We start from the raw sequence: 9,159 nt of genomic DNA on the forward strand, positions 1-9,159 counted from the left end.
ATTATATGAAAACATGTGAATTATATATATATGTATATATATATAAAATTCACATGTTTTCCTTGAGTAAAATTCCTTGACTAAAGAAAAAATGTAGAAATAATCTATACCATGCCTTCCCTTAAGCAGCCATTGGGTTTATAGACTTTACTGGGCATTTGTATTAAGATACTAAATGAATTTTCCAATATACCATTGAAAGAAACTGGATTCTGTGTGAAAACACATATGTGAACACACATATGTATCTTGGAAAATCATCTAATCACTTGTTCATTTTGGTTTTAATGTCCATTCATCATGAAAATGTACTATAAGGCACTGATGACCATCAGTCTCCATTGATTTATTAAGATCTCAGGTTGAGTTGCTATCAATTGATTGAGAAAATGTTGTATATTGAGTTGAATTTTTTAAAAAACTAGCTCATTATGTAAAAAAATGTATAAGGTAAATAGAGTGAAAAATCCATTAATAATTGACTGCTTTCTGATAGGCGATTTAGGAAATAATTATTAGAATGAATGTCATAACTTCACTACATTGCACTCTATATGTGCTTGTACTTTTTATCTAAATAATCAAAACCACCTGTGTCAGTGCTCTGCCTGTGAAGGACAGCTATTAATTTTAGTGTAAAAGCAGTAATGTTTGGGGAGAATTGTGATTGGAGAGAAAGGGATATTTGTTTCTCTTTAAATTGAAATACGTTGTTAGACTTCGGTTACTGGTGTTTACCAGTTAAAAAGATTGTTGTCATTGAAGTGTAAAGATTTGTCTACTTCTCAGTGTAAGTATTGTCAGAGCTATCTGGAGTCTGTCTGAAATTCTTAAGGAGAGCTTAAGACAGAACAATATGGAAACACAATACAAAGGTAAAATTTTGTTAAAAGTTACAGAAGAAAGCTTTTATTCTAAATGCTTACAACATGTATCTTTTCTACTGAGAGGCTAAGGGAAAGCAATCATGGTTTTAGATCTGTTCTCTCTTCCTTACAGACATCAGAATGACATGTTCACAGAATAAATTAATAGCTGTTGAAGAGTTTTTTTCTTCTTTTAACTTATAGTCTGTAAGTGTGTATTTGGATGATCCTAGAAAATATTTTGAAATAAAGCATTATGATAATTGATAACTAGAGCTGTGTGGTCTCTGATGGATTGTGTCTGTTTGCTCTTTTCTCACTGAGCAGTGAGAACTGACAAGCTGCCAGTTCTGCCTCAGTGATTTTTGACAGTTTGGTTTCTTTGGCGATAAATTATTAAAAGATATAATAAACAATAAAAAAAGTTAGCTTCCCCCCCCAGGAGTAGTGAGCATTTCTCCATTTGAAAATGCATTGTAAGATAGAAGATGACAAGCCCACATTCACTTTGGACGTGATGATTTTCATTGTATCACATTTTAAATGATGTTGAAAAATCAAAAACTCGATAATACAAACACCAGGAACTTCTGATTTCTGTAGGTGAGGTCAGGAGAGTTGTTTGTGTTTGTGGAGATGTATCCATCTCCAAATTCCAGAAAAAAATCATCTCTGTGCTTTTACTAGTACATGGTAGTAATACGTGAATATCTGCTGACTTACTGAGTTGTTTCAAACAACCTGATTAAAATCTGTTTATAAATCTTCAATGATTTGATGTGAATACAAGCAAACATTTCAGATCTAAATCAACATAGTTTAGTAAATAAATCTTGGCACATCTGGTGTAATTTTAAAAGATAGTTTATACTTTTAATTAATTTAACTGGTTTCTGAGCCAAAATGGATATTTGAAATTAAGAATCCTAAAAATCTTTGAATCTTTGAAATAATACTGGTAACAAATATTTTCACAATGACTTTTTCCAGTATTAAAATTCACCTATTATTTACGCACCAATAAAGACTTCCTATCTTACAGACTGACTTGCTCAAGTAGTATATATGACTCAACTTAAGAGAGAATAAACCTTTGTATTCTGTAATTATGCAGATGTATTCAAGTATAAATATTCCAGGATGAAGTGGCCCTCAGTGAAACGGCTATGACCCACATATGACGTAGATGGCTATTATCAGATCATTTCCCAAGAGTAGGAGGACATTACACTAGAAGAGAGAGTAAGAAGATTTGAGGAAGATGTAAGAATCCATCAATATACAAAGGAAATGTGACCAATTGCCAGCACTGAAGAGACAGGAAGTCAGCATCCAAATCAAATTTAGATACATGCTTTGAGAACAAGATGATAAGAACAAGAGCAACTGTGGGAGTTGAAGCTATAAGCAGTAGTGGCAAGCCCACACAGTGGAGTGTTCTCCTGAGGTCTACTCCATAGTGTGAGTGGGTGTGGACCCCACAGCTGAGTATTAGTTCTGGAGATGGGAGATGTATATCCTTGCTCAAATTTTCTTACATTTGGAGTTGAAAAAATACTACTTTTCTAGTCTTCCTGACTGATTTATCTTATTCCAAGACAATAGGTGGTACTAATCATAATTACCTTAGAAGAATGGACCCTTTCTTACCTTGCTTGGGCTTCTTAACTGCAGTACATACAATGACCATTATGGAGGCAACATTACCTCCTAGTTGCTATATAAATATAAACAAATAAACAGAAGGAAGCCCGTCCAAATCAATAATGTTTGACAATGTTTTAAATTAACACTGATATTTTATAAAGGTAATTTAAAAATTTAAATAATTTAAAATTTATTTTTTAGCGATTTTACTTATTTATTTATTGAGAGTGAGCAGGGGGAGGGGCAGAGGGGGAGAGAGAGAGAGAGAGAGAGAGAGAATCTCAAGCAGGCTCTAGTCTGAGCATGGAGCCAGACACAGGGTTAGATCTAACCCTGTGATCATGACCTGAGCCAAAATCAAGAATCAGATGTCTAACCAACTAAGCCACTCACGTGCCACATTTCTTTTTTTTTTTAAGTTTTTATTTTAACCACCTGATGCTCATCATTCCTAAATCCTCCTCACCTATTTCACCTACCCCCCACCCACTTAAAATTTCTTAAAAAAAAAAAAAGAAACAAAGAAACAAGTTTATGGAGAAACAGGTCATTCCAGAAAAAAGTCTAAAAACTCAACAGCCTGTTTCCATCTTATTCCCACATATCATCACCTCAACAGCAAACACTCTGTTTTACATTAAATACTGATGTTGTGTTAGTTGACCTGTAGACTATACTCATTTTGGTAAAGTCCTTTCATAGGGTTCATAGTATAAAGGCAGAAACTTGCTTTTTTTTTTTATGTAGGAAACTATATCTGGTTATTCTTCAAACATTTACATTCTGTCCAACTGTCTTTAGAGCTTCAAGATAATTATGCATTTCAGTCATTATCAGTTCCTGCCTCTTGATAGAAGCAACCACCACTCATGTAGGTTCTGCTAGAGTTAGGCTAGTGTACCTGACCATGGGCTGACCTGGTCTACTCCATTTTCTGTGCTTTCATCTCACTGCCCATGAACTTGGCTATCCACTTATATCTTGTCTGGGCCCTCCTACCCTCTTGCCTCCCTGGAGGTTGCATTTTGCTCCTGGTCAATTGAGGGGAGTCTATGTTAATAGACTAATAGACTCCTACATTCTCAAGTTCATGTTTCAGGCTTGGAAAAGAATTCCAGTAGGAAACTGCAGCTTTTGTCAAAACTCTGTCCATTGAGTAATAGTTTGAACCTCAGTCTTACACACTGTTCCTCCAGGATGCTTCTCCTCAGCACGCCGATGGTTTTGAGTTTATTAAATTATCTGTCATGCCCTGTGTGCCATAATTAAATATAGGTCACAACAAATGCTTCATTAGAATTAAGATTATTGCCTTTTAATGGAGAATATCAAAAAAAGTGACCTGAACTAAATTATTTCACTGTTCTCATTTCTTCACAGAAAGAAATATATATTGCTGAGTTCATAGTGACTATAGAAATAGAGAGGGGCTCAAAAGAGAGATGAATGACACGGAAAAGAAAACAATATTGAGCTAAAAGTAGCACTTCATGAAAAGTGAATTCAATCAACACAGAGAATATACACATGAAAATTAAGCTGAATGAAATAATATCGTGCCATCGTTCCTATAAATGAGCTATAAATGAGGTAAAAATGAAAATTTTATGTAAAAATCAATGATTGATCTGGTCAAAGCAGCAGCATATAAATATTTATAAGGAAACTTGAAAACGTTGCTTTTCCACTAACTTATTGAGGTTGCAAATAATGATTGTTGGTGTTTCATAATCATGTGCCAGATCTCAAATGTTAAGGTGATAATTGCTAAAGATTGCAACCATTATTGTAATTACTTCATCTTTAGGGTCTCACGCCTGTGACAGAAATTTTTTATATGCTGCTTCTTCTGGCCAGAGCCTGGAACCAAAGTTAATAGAGGCTTTGCTTAGTTTTTATATTTTCATAATTTTTTGAATAAAAGTTGTTTGGTCACATAAATATTATTAAGTTAAATTAAAAGTTAGACAACCAAGTTTGCCTATCTACTTATAGGTAGGTAAGTAGTATTTATAGAATATTTACATAAGAATTTAAAGACTGCCGTATGTTACCAGAGTCAAATTATTAAAAGTATAACAATCAATAAAATAGATATATTGAAGACCGGTTTTTAAGGTTATGACTGTGAACATTTGAGGCCATACCTTGATTTTACCTCTTAAATATTTTTTTTGCCAGTATTTCACCTTTATCATAAATGCATTTATTATGTGAAAAACTTTGAAAATATGCATTCCCCTCTTTATCTTCTGAATAAAAAAAAATCATACCCAAATGGCCTTATATTATATACAAAAAGCATGTTTCTGATATTATTTACAAATCCCCCATGGGATGTATTGTTATATTTCTGTTCATAAATCTTCAAGAAAAGAAAAAAAAACTTATTTTAAGGTCTTAATCTGGGAACGCTGAATTTTACATATATAATGTTTTCCAAAGTGTTTAATATGACCAAGTAAAAATTCCTATCTTGTCTCTTTATTAGTGTAATGCTGACATTGATAATGCAAATTGTGCTTTCTAGTATTTATTTTAAAAAATGTATAAGAATTTTTCCTCCCTCTGATGTCAACCAAAAGAAATATCACTCTAGCTAATCAAATGGGGGACTCTTGCTAGGATTTTAAACTAGTAGATAGTTTAGACACAATGTTATAATATCGTTTTCAGGTAGAGTATCATGCAGGAGGATTCGCTAACCATGAGTTATAGTAAATGAAGGTTGAAAACACCTGGATGTAAATGGTACCTCAACCAGCTCTAGTGATGGCAAATTATGAAAATGAACTCCTGCAGGTGTCATTGTCCCCATATGTGACATGATAATGATAACAGTAAGGTCCTCGTAATTGCTCTGAAAATTGTAAATATCATAAAAATGCAAGAAATAGTGGTATACTAATTGCTTTAATTATGTTTCCAAAGTATATAATTAAGATGATGAGGTAAAAAGTAAAAAACTAAAGACAAATTTTAGGATAGGAGCAATAAGGGGAAAGAGGAAATAAATGGAAAATAATGAAAATATGAAAAATAGGCCCTTGTATGGATACAAATAAAAAAAGAGAGATGAGATACAAGACAAAAACAATATTGAAAAAGAAAAGAATGCAGATCAGAAAGAAGATAAGAAAAAAATAAAAAAGAGTAGAGGAGAAAGGAAGAGATAAAGGAAAGAAACATGATTGAAGGAAGAAAAAATAGCACAAGTAAGGAAAGAAAATGTTCTATTTCTTACACTTCCCTCTACAAAAATCCTCCAATCTCACCTGAGGCTAACAGGCTACTTTTACTGCTGAAATTCTATTCAGATTTGATCCAGAACATGGTGCTTTTCCTTTTGTATATTTGTATCTGTTAAACTTTTTGTTCCATTCTATTTTACCCTACATATTAATAGATGGAAAAAGAAAGCGTTGTATCCTATTCACTTCTGAAGCCGTATCTTCTACTTGGATTCTAATTAGATGCCAGAAAATGCATTAGAATTAAAATTACGTATTATAGCCAATGAAAATATGTTTGAAAACATGTTGTTTCCACCACTTTATAGAGTGATAATTGATGTATAATAAACTGCACTTATTTATTGTATACTATTTGCTGAGTTTTGACCTATGGATATCCTGGAAAACCATCAATATGGCCAAAATAAGGCACATTTTGCTCACCCCGAACAGTTTCCTTGTCCCCATCTGTACTTTGTCTTTCCTTCCATCGTTCTTCCTAAGAAACCACTGATCTGTTTTCTTTCACTATAGATTAGATTTTTTTTTTCCAGAAATTTTTCTAAATGAATTTACACAGTATGTACTCAGTATGGTCTCACTTCTTTCACTCTGCGCAATTATTTGGAGATCTCTGTACTGTTGAACATTGCAGTAGGTCATTCCTTTCTATTGCTCCCCAGTATTCCATTGTGTGGACACAGCACAAATTGTTTATTCATTATTCTCCTGTTCAGAATCATTTGGTTATTTCTATTTGTTTCTACAAATAGTTATGAACATCTGCATAAAAATCTTTACATGGCTATGCTTTCATTCCTCTTATGTATGTCCCTAGGAACTACATTGCAGGGACTTATGGCAGATGTATGTTTAAAATTTTTAGAACATAGAATTTTCATAAATGTTTTTTATCAGCTTGTATATATTTCTTATTTTTCTAAAGCCAAACTATTTTTCAATGTATTATTTTACATTTCTTTTTTCTTTAAAGATTTATTTATTTATTTGAGAAAGAGAGCGAGCAGGGGAGAGGGGCTGAGGGAGAGGGTTAGAGAGAATCTCAAGCAGACTCTCTGCTGAGTGTGGAGCCCTATGTGGGGCTCTATTCCACCACGACCCTGAGGCCATGATCTGAGTTGAAATCAAGAGTCTGACAGTTAACTGACTGAGCCACCTAGGTGCCCCATGTATTATTATTTTACATTTCTAACAGCAGTGTAGGATGCTTCTAGTTGCCACACATGTTTATTAACACAAGGTATTGTCTATGTTTTATATTTTAACCATTTTAATGGATATAAGGTGGTTTTCAGTTGTGATTTTAATTTTCATTTACCTGAAATATGTAGAACATTTCAGTGTATTTATTGGCAATTCATGCATCTTCTGACGTGACATGTCTGCTCAGATCTTTCTAACCATCTATATCGGGTTGTTTTTATTACTATTACTGGGTTTTAAGAGTCTTTATATTTCAAGAAAGTTGCTCTCTGAGGTTTGTCTTTTAATTTCTTGAATTTTAATTATGATAAGTCCAATTTATCTATTTTTACTCTTATGATTTGCACACCTGGGGTTCTAGTGAAGAAATCTTTCCATGTTCAAATATTTTCACTTCTGTTTTTTACAATTTTCAATTTTCAGGTTTTACATTTAGGTGTATGATTCATTCTGACTTGCGTGTGTGTGTGTGTGTGTGTGTGTGTGTGTGTGTGTGTGTGTGTGTGTGTGAGTTAATGTTTGATGATTACTGTTTTCCATATGAATATACAGTTGAATATACAGGATTGTTGAAACAACATTCATTTCCTGAATGGTGTTGACACTTGTTGAAAATCAAGTGGCCCATACATTTGGTTACTCTAGAGCTCTTTATGTCTTTTGAAGCTTAGGAAAGACTTGTAATTTTTAGGAAAAAAAAATCCAGCTGGAATTTGATTTAGATTGTGTTTAACTTATAGATTAATTTGTGGATAATTGGTATCTTAAAAAAATGGATTCTTCTGATATGAACATAGTATATCTCTTAATTATCCATGTCTTCTGTCACTTCTCCTTGTATTGTTTTGCAAATCTCAGTGTAGAGATCTTGGATATGGTATGTTAGATTCATTCCATGGTCTCTCATAGATTTTTGAGCAATATTACAAATGGAATTTTTAAAATTTATTTTTCTTCAATGATCTGGTACTTATATAAGAACACAATTGACTTTTGTATATCAATTTTTTACCCTTGCTAAATTTATATCTTACTTTTAGAACTGATTTGTTGATTTCTGGAGTATTCTATGTAAAAATACGTATCAAAATAGAAAAAGTTTTATTTCATTATGAATATTATGGATTTTATTTTAATTTCTTATTTTATTATAATGGCTAGAATGACCAGTAACATGCTGTATACAAATGGTTAAATTTGGCATATATGCCTTTTTTTTAGATATATTAGAAGGAAACACTTTAATGTTTTATCATTATATATTATGTTGTTGAAATTTGATGAATGTTTTTTATTAGCTTGTATATATTTCTTATTATTCTAGTTTGCTTAGCATTTAAAAATCACGAATGGGTATTAAATTATATTTTTTATGATTCTGTTAATATCATAAATGCATCTATTGATTTTTGAACATTAAAGACGTTACATTCCTGAGGGTAGATTTTTGGCAATAAAAGAACCTCCACCAATCTACTTCCTGGTGAATTATATGATTTTAGACGGTAAGGGCGAAGAACAACGAAGAAACACCTACTCAAGGAAATCTATGAAAATTCAGTAAGAAGGGTTAGGGGAACAGGAGAATTGGGAGGAGCCCTTCTAGAGCCCAAACCCATCAAACACAGACCTCAGATTCTATTCCTTCAAAGAAGTCACGATTAGATGACTTAGCAGTTTAGGACCTAGCTCAAAACAAAAGAACAATCAGCTGGTCATTAGTGGAGTGTAGCTGCTGTGTGGAGTCAAGAAGCGAGTCTGCGTACCACTGTCACGCCAGGGTAACTGTGCTGATGTTCAAAATTGTGCCTCCCTGAGGAGCAACATCCAAGGCTTCACATGTAGGGTGGAGTATATTCTTCACAGGGATAATCCAACCAGTCACTAAAAAATAAAAAAAGCTCTCTGGACGAAGGGGTACCGTACCCAGAGTTGCCATAAAGCATCACCTAAAATGTTAGGTTCCCATTAAAAACAAACAAAGTACTATTACGAGGCATGCACAGAAATAGGGAAGTATGTCCACACACCAGGAAAAAGTGCAAGAGATACAAACTGTCCATGAGAGTGACCGGATGTGAGATTTAAAAGTATTAACTCTTGGGGCGCCTGGGTGGCTCAGTCATTAAGTGTCTGCCTGCGTCTCAGGTCATGATCCCAGGGTCCTGGGATCGAGCCCTGCATCGGGC

The sequence above is a fragment of the Zalophus californianus genome, chromosome 5, assembly GCF_009762305.2.
Source record: "Zalophus californianus isolate mZalCal1 chromosome 5, mZalCal1.pri.v2, whole genome shotgun sequence".
In the NCBI taxonomy this organism is placed as follows: domain Eukaryota; kingdom Metazoa; phylum Chordata; class Mammalia; order Carnivora; family Otariidae; genus Zalophus; species Zalophus californianus.